Genomic DNA, 14,607 nt, shown 5'->3' with positions numbered 1-14,607 from the left:
TCTTAAGGGCCCTAGGATTCTCAGAATGGTAAATGAACATTGGCTTCCACTTAAAGTCACCACCTGCATTAGTCCCTAACCAGAGAGTCAGTCTGTCCTTTGAAGCTTTGAATCCAGGCATTGACTTCTCCTCTTTAGCTATGAAAGTCCTAGACTGCATCTTCTTCTGATAGAAGGAAGTTTCGTCTACATTGAAAGTAGGTTGTTTACTGTAGCTGCCTTCATTAATTATCTGGCACAGAACTAGACCTTCTGGATACTTGCTGTAACTTCAACATCAGCATTTGCTGCTTCACCTTGTTATAGAGAGAGCTTCTTTTCTTAAACCTAATGAACCAACTTCTGCTCGCTTCAGATTTTTTCTCTACGGCTTCCTCATTTCTCTTGTTTTCATAGAATTGAAGAGAGTTAGGGCCTTGTTCTGGGTTAGGCTTGGTCTTAAGGGAATGTTGTGGCTGGTTGCATCTTCTACACAGACCACTAAAACTTTCTCCATATCAGCAATAAGGCTGTCTGGCTTATTTATCATTTGTGTGTTCACTGAAGTAGCACCTGTAATTTCCTTCAAGAACTTTTCCTTTGCATTCACAACGTGGCTAATGTTTGGAGCAACAGGCCTAGCTTTCAGCCTATTTTGGCTCTCATCATGTCTTCCTCACTAAGCTTAATCATGTCTTACTTTATATTTCAAGTGAGAGACGATGGCTCTTCTTTTCACTGAAGGGTTATTTATTGGCCTAATTTTAATATTTTTGTGTCTCAAGGAAATGGAGAGAGAGATGGGGAAGGGCTGGAACAGTCAGAACGGGCACAACATTTGTGGATTACTTTCATCACCATCTATGGGAGTGGTTCGTGGAGCCCCAAAACAATTACAATAGTAACATTAAAGACCACTGATTACAGATCACCCTAACAAACATAATCATAATGAAAAGGCTCAAAAAATGGCAAAAGCTCCCAAAATGTGGCACAGAGGTATGAAGCGAGTAAAGGCTGTTGAAAAAAATGGCACCAATAGAGTTGCTTGAAGCAGGGGTGTCGCAAACCTTCAATCTGTAAAAAAACACCGTATCTGTGAAGTGCGATAAAGCAAAGTGCAATAAAAAATGAGGTATGCCTATAGTTGTTCCCATTAATTTTGATGGAAAAATACATGAGTAGTCTGTCCACCCAAGTTGACAGTTACTCCTCTATTCTAAACCTCCTCGCAAAAATGATACCCCCAAAGTCACATATGTTTAGTTATAGAAATATCGTTTATTATTAAGGGCCCCAAGGAAGGTTATCATTATTTTCTCCAAATCTGTTTTTTGTCCCATCTTATTTCTTCTTTCCACACTGGGTGGTATTTCTCTCAGTACCCAGACAGGCATGCAGCTGTTCTACTTATAGAACCACAAATTATTAAAGTTGTCTTCTGTTTAATAAATAGTATTTTTTTTTCAGAATTAATGGGACATTTCCTTTCATATAGTCTAGACAGAGTTTTAAACTTCACCTCCATCTCACCGGGACATAGCTTATCCTCCCACCCCCTACTCCCCCTTATGTCAATTTTGTGAATGTCAACTGTTCCTCTTTGTACTTGAACCTCTGTCAATGCTGGAAGGAGAACTCCCCTCACCTACTGAAACTGTGCATTGCATGGTTTCTTGCCTTTGCACTTGTCACATTTGAGTCTGTTAAAACAGTGTTTTTCAAACTGTAGGATGCGATCCCTAAATGGGTCATGAAATCAATTTAGTAGGTCATGACTAGCATTGTATAAATAAAATAGAATTGCCTAGAATAGAAGAGAGAAGAATAGAACAGAAAATATCATAGTGGATCTAACAGGAAGGATAACAACTACATCGTGAAACTTTTTTTTTCCAGTCGTAAGACAGAAGAAAAGAGACTGCAGTGTCTCAAGATGAAATATTTTTCTTACCATTGGTCATGGTCCAAAGCACTTAAGGAACACTAAGTTTAAATGCTGGGACTAGGAATACATCTATCTCCCACTTTCCAGAGGGGGATTGAAACTCCTTAAAACTCTTATCAGTGGTTCTTGAACTTTTATGCATATATATATATATATATATATATATATATGTATATATATATATATATATATATATACATATATATATATTTAATACTCCCTACACCCAACATGGGGCTTGAACTCATGATGCCAAGATCAAGAATCACATGCTTTACCAACTGAGACAACCAGGTGCCCCTGCATAGATCTTTTTCAAATCTGGTAAAATCAGGTCTCTTTTTCCAGAAATACACACGAGAGCACAAGCTCAGAAAAGTTAAGAGTGTTGCTCACATAAGCTTTAGGTCTGCTGTCCTAAATAATTACAATTATTTGGAATTTGTTCCCAAATTCTTGAACCCTTCATTTTATCCCACACTTCCCATTTTCATGCATCCGTTTTCACATCTGACTATTTGATCTGAGTTTCTGTCTAGTCTCCATGTCTTCTCTCTCTCTTATCTCCCTAACCACTCCCTTGCTATTCTGAGCAGAAACTTTCACATTCAGTTCATCTGGCTGGACCGCTCTACAACTTCCCTCTCTACTACTCTCTAAAAACCTAAATCTCAGGTGTTGCTGACGTATCTAAAGTGGAGCGCATTTCTGTCCTCCCTATTCACTTGCCTTCCTTTCCTTTGTCCTGAATTTGGATATGTGTCTATTTAGAATGAAGCCTGATGGGTAATGAACAGCTTTGCATGCACCAGACATATTCTGTAAATATTGTTCCTATAAAGAGTAGTTACTTATTCTTTGAAACCAGCCATCCAATAATGTAGATATGCAATATTACTGAACTGACATGCTGAAATTCTCTGGAGTTTGACAAAATGAAAACAGGTTGTACTCACGCCTCAAATCCTAGCAATGGTTAAAAACTGCATTTTCATGCAAACATAAATTACAAATGGAATTATGATAACTGATTACCACCCCCCCCCTCCCAAATGCACACAAATCATTTGTAATCCTGCCCTGGAGTGTGGTATGGTTGGCTCATTGCATATGCTCACAGCGTTTGTCAGTCTATTCAATCACTGCTACTTCCCGTGGCAAAGTGTACAGGGTGTTTAGAAAACCAGTATGTCTCTATTTCCCTAAATCTACTATTAGGGTGTAGAATCGTCAGTGCAGAGCACTGCTGCTTCACAATAGGAATAATCCTGAGTGTGTATCTTCGCTTTATTCATCTTCAATTTCTGTTTGACAGAATTTCATGCTGCTGGAAGATGTTACATTGACAGCCGAGAGATAATTTCCGTTTTTAATCCAGAGAACAAGAGCCACTTGGGAAGTGACTATAAATGTCCTCTGGGTGTCCCAGAGATATGCCTCATCCCTGCGCTAGAAGGAACACACCTCTGGGAAGGAAACAACTTTGATCAGTAAGTCTCTTTGGAAAACATTAAGAGAAGTAGATTTCATTGATTCCCCCATGAGTCATGGGTCTGAGATAAAGTAAGCCCTTCCATTCCTAAATCAGCTTTCAAGTGGGAGCAGCTCTGTCATTACTCCCAGGCAATAGTTTCCAGTGAGAAACTGAGAGGAATGTTTCCAAAAAAGCCTCTCTTTTCTCTCAATACAGTCTTGCAATAAAGGTATCAAAGGCCTCTTCTTTCCAGCACTTCTCTCAGCGGGCTGTGCCTGGTAAGATGTCCTGTTAAAGATGCTGGCCAAGCTGGTTGATGCCTAGGTCTTTGGAACTATAGTGTTCTTCTTGGGTCAGTCCTCCCAACCTTCCTGATTTACTTAAGTATGGAAGCTTCATGGTATAACTGAAACATCTTCTGAGGGCCAGCCCTCTTCAGGCTCAGGAAGATGAGACCATTTACCATCTTTTCTGGACCACTGGGGGACAGGTTCCTTTCTCTATGAGGCAAATTTCGGACTTCTCATCCTCTTTCTATGTCAGTTAGTAGCCCATCACCTAAGGTGTTACAGTGTATATTATGTGTATGTGTTTGCATTTAGATAGAGAGAGATACATATTATACTTTATATATGTCATATATTACTACATACATACATGTACACACACATACACACACACTAAACTAAGCTAAAGGTCCTTAAGGGTTAGGATCCCTTTATATTAATCATTTTTGAATATATATATACCTGTGTGTGTGTGCGCACACAAATATATATGCATACATACCTGTCCACACACTATATGTTATATATACTAAACATATATAAATATATATACATATATTCATCATATACAAAGAATATCTATTACATACATATATATTTTTCACAAATGTGTTTCTATATAAATGTATGTGTGTCTAGAGGTCTTCAAAATCTATCTAGGATTTCTTATATATCTGTGTGTCCCATTATCTAACATTTGCGTAAATGACACACAGATAAATTCAAATAAATTCAGTCAATAAGTATATATTACCCATGATATGTCAGGTTGTGCTACATTCCATGAATACAAGGTTTACCTAGACAAGTATTCACACATATTTATAGTATACATAGATAGAGATTTCAAAGTGCTTTTAGAATTCACGGAAGGAACTCCTAACCCAGATTTGAGGTGATCTACAAGAGCGTGACATAAATGGTCATTTTTAACTAAGGCCTAAAAGACAACTAAGAGTTAGCAAATCACAGATCGGTGGGGACACAGGCAGGGATGGGGAAGATAGGCACGGGAGGGAATGTTTCCACAGAGGATTCACAGCTGAGAGAAAACTAATGTGCCAGATGACCCTTTCAGTCTTAACACCAGAAGCACCTAAAAAAACTTTTTAAAGATATTAAAAGTGATCATCCATTTTTGAATTTGTGATAATTGAAGAAATCCTCACTAGTGTGAGGCCCGTGTTGAGGGGGTGACCTGCTAGGCTGTGCGTGGCCAGTGGTCCTGTCGGTCCAAAGTGGCAGATGATATAGATGAGAGTGGATAGTGCCAGTGAACTTCACTGCACCCACGGACAGGCACAGGTCATGATTGCTTCTGGTCATTTGTGTGTTTTGGTGAGTGCATTTGGTGAGTTTTGGTGGTGGTAGAGACTGGTTGGCTATTCTCCAAACCCATCTCCTTCTGTTTCTGGGCACAGAACTGTTCTGAATTTCCCCAGAAATTTCTCCTTTTCACTTGGGCCTGACTACATGGACATTTCTAGACAATTGAATGTGGTCAGACAGGATATATGCTGCTTCCAGTTCTGGTCCACTAGAACCCGTCTCCAACTTCTTTCTTTCCTTGACTGTCAGCAGGATGTCAGTGCTCAGCGAACTTAGAAACCCTGGGTTAATAATGGGAGAACCTTCATTGGCCCAAAGGCCTGAACGATTATTGCCTGGTCCTTCCTGCCTCTGAGCACTTGAGGGACTAGAAATAAATTTTCATGGTCTTAAATGACTGAAATTTCATGATTTATCTATCATAACGCCTAGTATACCTGTAACTAATAGCATGACTATGTCTTTTTTTTTTTTTTTTTAATAATCAGTGTATTTGAAAATTAAGGTCTAGAAAAACTTCACTCCAGAATAGGTCAGGCTCAAGATAATCCTAAATACTATAGAGTTAGTATAGTGGTGGTAGCAAAGAATTCTCACAACTGTTGGTAATAATTTAATTATTTCTTTAAATATCTTTTCTGGTCGGATATAAGTTTTGTGTATGTAAAGTTATTTTACTTATCATTTTATTTAGAGTGTCTGGTTTGATGATTATAGCCGATCAACAAGTGTACAGGAAACGAATCAAGTACTGTATCAGCAAGGTGGAGGTGTAAGCAGGAGTCCGGCCAAACAAAGGTTTTGGCTGTAACTATGTTAAAGAATTTGGACATGATCCTGCGGACAATGGGGAGTCACTTAAGTAGTTAAGGAGAGAGTGACAGTAACCAGATTTTGTCTTTGGGAAGATCACTATAGTCAAGATAAGTTTTTCCACCTGAAAAGGTTTAAAACAAATGAAGAAACTCAGTCTGGAGGCTCCTATGGTAATCAAGGTATGAGACGATCATGCTATAGGTTAGTGGCCCCATGAAGGCAGACAATAAATACAATTTAAATATATCTAGAAGGAAGAATTGACAGAACTAGATGATCATCTAATTGGGAGCATTGAGAGAGTAGGAGACCAGAATGACTCCTAGTTTGTCGTCTGGGTGACCAGGTGGGTGGTGGCACTGATATGACCAAGTTAGTGAGCCCGGGGAAAGGGAACAGTGGGAAGTTACGGTTACCATAGTGAATTATACTCTTCTCTTCAAGATAATCCTATCTTCTTCTCAGCATTTGGGTTTTGCACCTGCTAATCTCTCTTCTTAGAATGTTCTAAAGCCAACCCTATTTCCACCCAGTTCCTCTTACCTTCCCCGTTTTCTCTGTTATTTGCCACCTGTTTTTCTGTACTTGAATAACTTCTGTTCATCTCTTACATCTCAGAGTAGACACCATTTCCTGTGTGAAACTTTCCTACGGTCCCCAAGATAGGATATGGTGCTTTCTTAATGTGTTTTTAGGACTCCATGCAACAGTGTAACATTTTACATAACATTGTATTCACCTGTGTACTTTTCATTCTAAGCTTCTCTACCCACTGCTAATAGAAGACAGGAACTATCCCTTAGCATTTGGTCCCCAGGGCCCATTATAATGCTTGTGTCAGAATAAGAACTCAAAATTCAAATGTAACCACGAATAAATGAATGAACGAATGAAGGGAGTGAAACAAATAATTTTGAAGGGCACAATATTGAAACCAACTAATAACATTTGTTTTCACGCTGTCTGTTTCTGTTTGAGATTTGCAGCATGCAGTTAGCACAGATGGCCGTGAGATTGCAATACTCTCTACATATTTACTCTGTTGCTCCCCCGCTCTCACTCTCTCCCCACTCCCACCCACCCCCCACCAGGAATGGTCTCGAATCGCAAATGACTCCACTATTCCCTTAAGCATCTGTCTCTGATCACAGTGTGAGTCCACCAATCTTGTAATAAGACTCCACAAGTGTTTTCCTTGGGTTAAAAAACTCATCAAAATTAATACTAAATTGAAAATGGGAAAGTTCATAAAAGGCAGCTGTTGTGTAAGTAAAACATGAATGTATCCTGGCAAATAATAAGTTCTAAAGTTTCTCGATTTTCCAAACTACTAAAGAATAAAAAGGGGGCGAGCCGGACACCCCTCCCATTCCCACCTGTCAAATACAACTAATCTAACGTACAGAGTGATATAAACTCGCCTTGTTTGTATTACGAACAAAGCCACCAAACTGAAATAAGCATAGCAATGGAGAAAAGAGCTACAGACTTGAATGGAATCCTAGTGAGTAGGATACAGAGTTCAGTAGCAATGGGTCTGGATGCGGACCCAGGACAACTGTGTACAAGGCACATGCCACGACAGCTATGTAGTCTTCAGCCTTGCCAATCCAAGCGTGGTGTGTGCACCTGCAGCACTGGTTTCAGCTGGGAGTTTGTGAGGAGTGCAGGCTCTCAGGCCCCTCCCCAGTCCTACTACATCAGACTGCAGTTTAACAGGATCCTCAGGTGATTGGTATGGACCTTAAATCTTGGGAGGCTTTGCTCCAAATCATAGCATTTATGAATTCATAAGTCATAGCTCAGATGAATTCATTGTAAGGTCACTTTAGAGTTTATTGTCCAGATTAGGACATTTTTGAGAGTGAAAAGGAAGTATTGAAATAATTATAATTATAGGGGCGCCTGGGTGGCTCAGTCGAGTGTCCGACTCTAGATTTTGGTTCAGATCATGATCCCAGGGTCATGGGATTGAGCCCTGCATCGGGCTCCACACTGAGTGTGGAGTTTGCTTGAGACTCTCTCTCTCTCTTTCTCTCTCTCTCCCTCTGCCTCTCTCCCCCACTCACTCGAGCACTCTTTCTCTCTCAAATAAATTTTAAAAAAATTGAAAAAAGAAATAATTATAACTGTATATATTTAAAACATTCAGTTATTAAGACAAATTAATTTTTATATAAATGGATCTATATAATAGTTACAGTCATGAACCATTTTTATTTTATTTTTTAAATATTTATTTTGAGAGAAAGAGTGTGAGTGGGGGAGGGGTAGAGAGGGAGAGAGAATCTCAAGCAGGCTTGATGTGGTCAGTGCGGAGCCTGATGTGGGGCTCAATCTCCCCAACTGTAAGATCATGACCTGAGCTGAAATCGAGAGTCAGATGCTTAACCGACTGAGCCACCCAGGCTCCCCAATCATAACTCATCTTTAAAAGTAAAATTCTTTTAAAAAATAGAAATAAATGTATATTAGAGAAAAATTCTTTGTATGGAGCTGAATATTAAAATATAACTTCTAGATTAGAGTATGACCCTATGCTTATTCTAAACTCAGGTTTACTTTAAAATATACGTAGTACACATGTAAGTATAGAAATGTGTGTTTACACTGGTAACTATAGATACATGTGTCCTAGCTCCATCTGCTGAGATGGTCTAGACACAGTGATACCGAGTCACAACAAATATACCTAGCGTCAAGATCTTGACTTCTCAACACCATTCTCCAATAAGAGAAATGAGGGTCCTTTGAAGAGATTAACTCTAGGGCTGGGTCAAGGAAAATATAAGATGAGTTCCATAGAAATAGGTTGTGAAATTAGGTATTCTGAAGCACGTATTATCTCATAGTGCCAGACCATAAGGAAGTGGCTTAAAAAAAAAAAAAGTTGCACCTACCTTAAAGAGTTGCTCATAGTACCATAGCAAAAGCTAGAACGATGTGAACAATGAAACAGTGGTAGTGCAATCATCCTTCCATTATCCAATGGATAATGTGTCAGAATTATCCAATGGAAGGGTTATCCAAGATCCCCAGTGGATGTCCGAAACCAAAGATAGTACCAAATCCTATTTTTGGTATGTTTTTTCCTATACATACACACCTGTGATAAAGTTTAATTTATAAATGAGGCACAGTTAGAGATTAACAACAACAACAACAATAAAATAGAACAATTATAACAATACACTATAACAAAAAGTATGGGAATTTGGTCTTTCTCTCAAAATATGCAATTGTTCTGTACTCACCTTTCTTCTTGTGACGATGTGAGATGATAAAATGCCTGCGTGATGAGGTGAAGTGACGTGAATGACGTAGGCACCGTGACAGAGCGTTAGGCTACTATTGACCTTCTGACCTCATGTCAGAAGGAGAATCATCTGTTTCCAGACCCTGGTTGACTGCGGGTAACTGAAATCACAGAAGGTAAAACCGCGGATAAAGGCACACTACAGGTTATATGACAGAGAACAAAGTAAATAGCCCTAAGTCTGTACTGATATAAATAAATGATTGGATAAATATATACATGGAGAAGAAGGGGTGGGCTTTCCTCTAAGAACTTCAGTAATCAATATAGAAAGAATGAGAGAAATAAAGATCTATGTCACAGTAACAGCTGCAGCAGGCAAGACCACTCTGAAAGCTAAAATCAGTGGGTGAAGCTTTTTAGAGAAACAGGATGTACACATTGCCTCCAAGTATCTCCCCACAGATGTGCATTAACTATATAGTGATTTTAATGTAGGTCCACAAATGTTTTGATACTTCTCCCTTCAGGAAGTAGAGCTTAATTCCCTATCCCTGGAATGGTGACCAGCTTTAGTGATTCACCTCTAATGAATGGAGAGTGGAAAGGAGAAAAAAAAAAAAATAGGTAATTTTACAGTGGAGAACCTGGCATATACAACTCAGTCAAGTGGTCAAGGTTAACATCACCAGTAATAATTGGGTTGATATCAGATGTCTCCTGATAAGATGTAGTGAGAAACATTTTGCATTTCTGCTATTCTTCCAAATCTGTAACACCAGGGAAAAAATCATAAAAAAAACCCAGGCAAACTCAGATTGAGGAATCCAACAAAGTATCTGACTAATAGTCTTCAAAAATATCAAGGTCATAGAAAAAAGTATCTAATATGTAGAGTATAATCTCAGAAAGAAATTGTTAATGAGATACTTTCATTTATTTAAAAAAATTTTTTTTAAGTTTATCTTTGAGAGAGACAGAGTGTGAGTGGGGGAGGGGCAGAGAGAGAGGGAGACACAGAATCCAAAGCAAGCCCCAGACTCTGAGCTATCAGCACAGAACGCAATGTGGGGCTCAAACTCACGAACTGCAAGACCATGACCTGAGCTGAAGCCCAACTGACTGAGCCACCCAGGCGCCCCTACTTTCATCTATTTTTAATCAAAATATGCAAATATTTTGGCTCATATATCCACAGAAGGACTATTTTTTGTTTCAATTTAACTGCCTTCTTTTGACAAATATATTTTTAAGAAAAATTATCATATAATCTATCTCTTGTTTTTTGAATATGAATGGAAGATCATCAACCTTATTTGATTCCCTTGCAATAGAAAATAAAAAATTTATCCAATTGCAAATAGAAGCTCCAACAGAAAAGCATTCCCCAAAGTTGGGATATTACAAAATGCAATTACAGCATTTAAAGAGTAAATCTTGGACAGTTTTAACTCTTAATGTTTAACAAATTTAGATTCTCAATTCTGTATGATAAATTTCATGTATTTTTATTAGCTTCTATGAAAACATTTGAGACTCCATTCATTGAATATATTGAATAAAGAGTTCCAAATTGTTTTGATTTAAATACAAATAAAATTCAAAGGAATTGGTAAAAAAAAAAGTCAATACCGTTATCTAACATATATGTGGGTATACAAAGAATTTCTTCAAATTAGTAATTCAAACATTTCTAAAATCTGCTGAGGGGAAGCGGAGAGAAATGGAGTACGGCCATGCAATGACTATTTTGCATTCAACATAAGCTTTATCACAAAAATTTTGTTCAGTTATTCAACTATTGGTATATACACATATATACATAACCTTTCAAATTAAATTAAATTATCAATTACATTTAATTTACATTCAAATTATATATATTTTTTTAAATTTCCCCAACTATGACTTCTATTTCAACTGATAGAATGTTGTAGCTTATTTTCAAAAGTTCTAAATTATATGTGCACTGTACCAATCTCCATAATGAACTTAATATGGATCAACATTTGATTGAAACATAAAGCCAAGCCAGGGTAATACATATATACCCTCCACGACTGCACACACTGAATCATCATCTTCAGGCCCAATGAGTTAAATAATGACTAAATTTGAAGTCAATCCTAAGGATTCTTTCTTTTTTAAGTTTATTCATTTGTTTTGAGAGAGAGACAGGGTGCACTAGGGGAAGGGCAGAGAGATAGGGGGAGAGAGAATCCTAAGCAGGGTCCATGCTGTCAACAGAGACCCAACGTGGGGCTCCAACTCACGAACCGTGAGATCATGACCTGAGCCAAAATCAAGAGTTGGGCACTGAAACTACTGAGCCATCCAGGTTCCCATTGCTAAACATTCTTGAGCAGACTTATGTGATTTGATTTTGCATGGTTTATTATAACTTGACAGCTTCCTTGGTGAAAGGTAGGTGTCAAAGAATCATTTGAGGAATTACAGCTTCATTATCTAGCTTTCCTGAAAGGTGCAAACTTAAGTTCTTAGTTTTTTACATCAAATATATTTTGTTTTAAGCATTTTGCTGTGAAAATGACATATTGCTACATGAAATGATGTTACCAAACAACAAAATAGATAGCAACTACGTATTTATACCCTATATGACTATATACTGAGTGATAAAACCAGAGTAAATAGAGCACTCAGACTATTGTCTACCTGTAACTTTGACAAGATATTTTTCAGCATATTCTGTACTGGAACTAGTAATTCCTCACGTTCTTCACAGCTCTCCTCACCTAGTGGGGCTCTGTGCATCTTGGAGGTCAGAGCACAATTACACCCAACAGTATGCAGGGGTAGTGTTTCCAAATCTTCTCCCACAGGCACTGAAACACAGAAGTATTAAGTTGTTCCCAGATGCTTCTGTCCAAAGGTGCTTTATCATAGAGTACCTTACATGTTGTCCTTGAAAAGGTGTTAGTTACATTGCCTCTGGAAGGGGTCATTGCAAAAGGCAGGTTATCTCTGATTGTCTTTCAGCTTTAACGACGGGTTAAAGAGAAAACTTTTCACTGTACATGCACCTTACCCACACTAGTAGTGGAACCAGTGTTAGAAGCCAGAAATGCAAATGAAATCTGTGGAATCCATCCCAGCTTATTTGGATGTAACTCTTGATAATAAAACTTACTATGAAAAACCTAAGATAAATTCCAAGCCAGGCCAGAAAATGTCCCAGGCAGAATGGGACATATGATTATCCCGACTCAGGCAACTCCAGTGCCAGTGGACAATAAAATGATGTCAGGCAGACCTGCAACATGATTGTAAGGGGTTTGGCTCGAGGTAGAGGGAGTGAGATCTGGGGCCTCGGGGAAAAGGGTAGCAAAGGCTTTAAGACAGACGACTGGGCTCAAGACTTGGCTCTACTGCCTCTATCGTTTGGGGAACTCAACTGCTCTCAGCCTTGGTTTGTCTGTTGGTAAAATAGTAATTGCAGTACTGATGTGGCAGGGAAAACACGGCTCAACGCTACGTAGGTGTAATATCACATTCTTCTGCTCGCTACATTAAATTGAATCTGCTCCAAGCCTCCATTGACAAGACTGACCGGGAATTTAATCTGAGCATTATGGGAACTCCCTCCAACTTCCAGGATGAGGAAATTGATGGATTATTATGCAATCCATTACATGTGAGAAGGACCCTTTAATTTCTGTTTCAGACTTTAACTCAGAGCACATGTTGATGCTTCTCCTCTGAGTCCCTACACAAATTGAAAAAGACACATCTGTTGCTTTTGTGCCAGGAAAGAAGGAATACTTGAAGGAGCTAAATCATCAAATCAGCTAGAGGGAATGAAAAGCTGAAGTGGAAGGAATGGCATTGATTAAAATCAGGGACAATTCACCCATTATAGTGGGAGGAAGGATTCTGAGGGTGCACCCAGGGGTATCTGGGAGGATCTTGATATGAACACCTTCCTATTAATTCCTTTGTCTTGAATTTCCCGCTCTCCTCTTCAGCTATTTTCTTACAATTTCTATGCTAATCTCCTTCCTTCTTTCTTCATCTGAATCATCTCCTCTTTCTAAACTAGCCATGATATCGAGTATACATTCTTTTATGTATTATAAAGTTTATGTCCCTGTTACTAATTTTAAAAGATGATTTCATCATTGCATATTTTTTTCATAGACATAACAACATTGTATTTTATTTACGTGATTGTTTTCCTGAGGGTCATTGAATCCTGATAGGAAAAGAAAAGTTCTGCACTTAGTGAATTTCAAACATTTACATCATCTGCAATCAAGTTATGTCATATGTAGGAAGTGGGATTAATGATCAAAGAAGAGTTGTGAAGCAAAAAGTGCTGACATTCTTCTTGAATATAAAGATAAAAATCATTTGAAATTAATATATTACCTGCAAAATGGGGCTGCTAGGTTCTTGAAAAGTTTATTTTCTTTCAGTCCTGTTTATTCTTTTAATATACTGAGCAAACTCTTTTTTCTAGATAGTGCCAAAGTAAACTTTTACCCAGCCCACCTCTGCTTTTTATGGTTCTCTGAATTAAGATTTACTAAGTTCCAGACAGATATACTGCTTGGTGCAGGGTTGTTATCAGATACCATTCTCCTTCATGATTGCGCCCACAGTCATCAGCTGAGACGTGACAGTTTAGATGCTGTATCCTTTATGGCTATCATCCATGTTTGTTAATAACATTCATGTCTCCATCAAGTTCCAAGAGACTTACTAGTTTCAGGGTAACAATTTCTGCTGTGCTGCTACACATTTGTAGAGTTTGGCTGGGCGCCATAACAAAATAAACTTCTGTTGTTTCGAGTCACCAAGCTTGTGGTAATTTGTTACAGTAGTCATGAGAAAACAATATGCTCCTTTTTCTCTACCTCCAGAGATTGTTTGGGCTAGACTTAAATATATCAGAGCAAGAAAAAGTAGCTGGAATTTTAGCTAACAGGCCCTAGTATTTTTCCTTCTGGTTTAGTGGAGAAAGGAACTTGATGTGGAGAGGTAATCTGAGAACAAGGCTCAGGTCTCTGGATCTCACCCATTAGCTTTGCGACTTCGGGCACTTAAAGTCTCTGCCCTTAATTCTTCCTGGAAACGAGAGGGCTCCATCGTATTAAAAGATTTTCAAATATTGTTCACAGATTCCATAATGACTTAACTTTTAGTTTTAATTTCAATACTAAAACACGTGTTGAATTATTTTTAAATTGTAGGTTTTAAACACCAAAATGTGTCACATACGTGATAGCAACTTTGAAGACCAATTGAGTATTCAATTCTGCTACCAGCTTAATTTATTTTGGTGTCGACTGCAGAATACTTGCTGCCATTCCCTCTTTATTTATTATCTATTTATTAAAATTTTAAAATGTTTGTTTATTTTTGAGAGAGAGAGAATGAGTGGAGGAAAGATAGGGAGAAAGACACAGAATCTGAAGCAGACCCCAGGGTCTGAGCTGTCAGCACAGAGCCCGATGCGGGGCTCGCACCCATGGACTGAGAGATCATGACCTGAGCC

At 38.3% G+C, this 14,607-nt stretch overlaps 1 long non-coding RNA gene across 2 annotated transcripts in view; it reads left to right on the top strand.

The window, feature by feature from the left end:
• Positions 1-14,607, top strand: part of LOC122234873 — a 47,097-nt gene that overhangs the window by 19,036 nt on the left and 13,454 nt on the right. For both annotated transcript variants that reach the window (XR_006212833.1, XR_006212834.1), the window contains exon 2: positions 3,243-3,417. This is a non-coding gene — a long non-coding RNA (uncharacterized LOC122234873). The remainder of the gene's footprint in view (positions 1-3,242; positions 3,418-14,607) is intronic.

The sequence above is a fragment of the Panthera tigris genome, chromosome F2 (assembly GCF_018350195.1).
Source record: "Panthera tigris isolate Pti1 chromosome F2, P.tigris_Pti1_mat1.1, whole genome shotgun sequence".
NCBI classification, from domain to species: Eukaryota; Metazoa; Chordata; class Mammalia; order Carnivora; family Felidae; genus Panthera; species Panthera tigris.
Note: the sequence above shows the minus strand (reverse complement) of the source record. Positions and strands in the feature narration are given on the sequence as shown.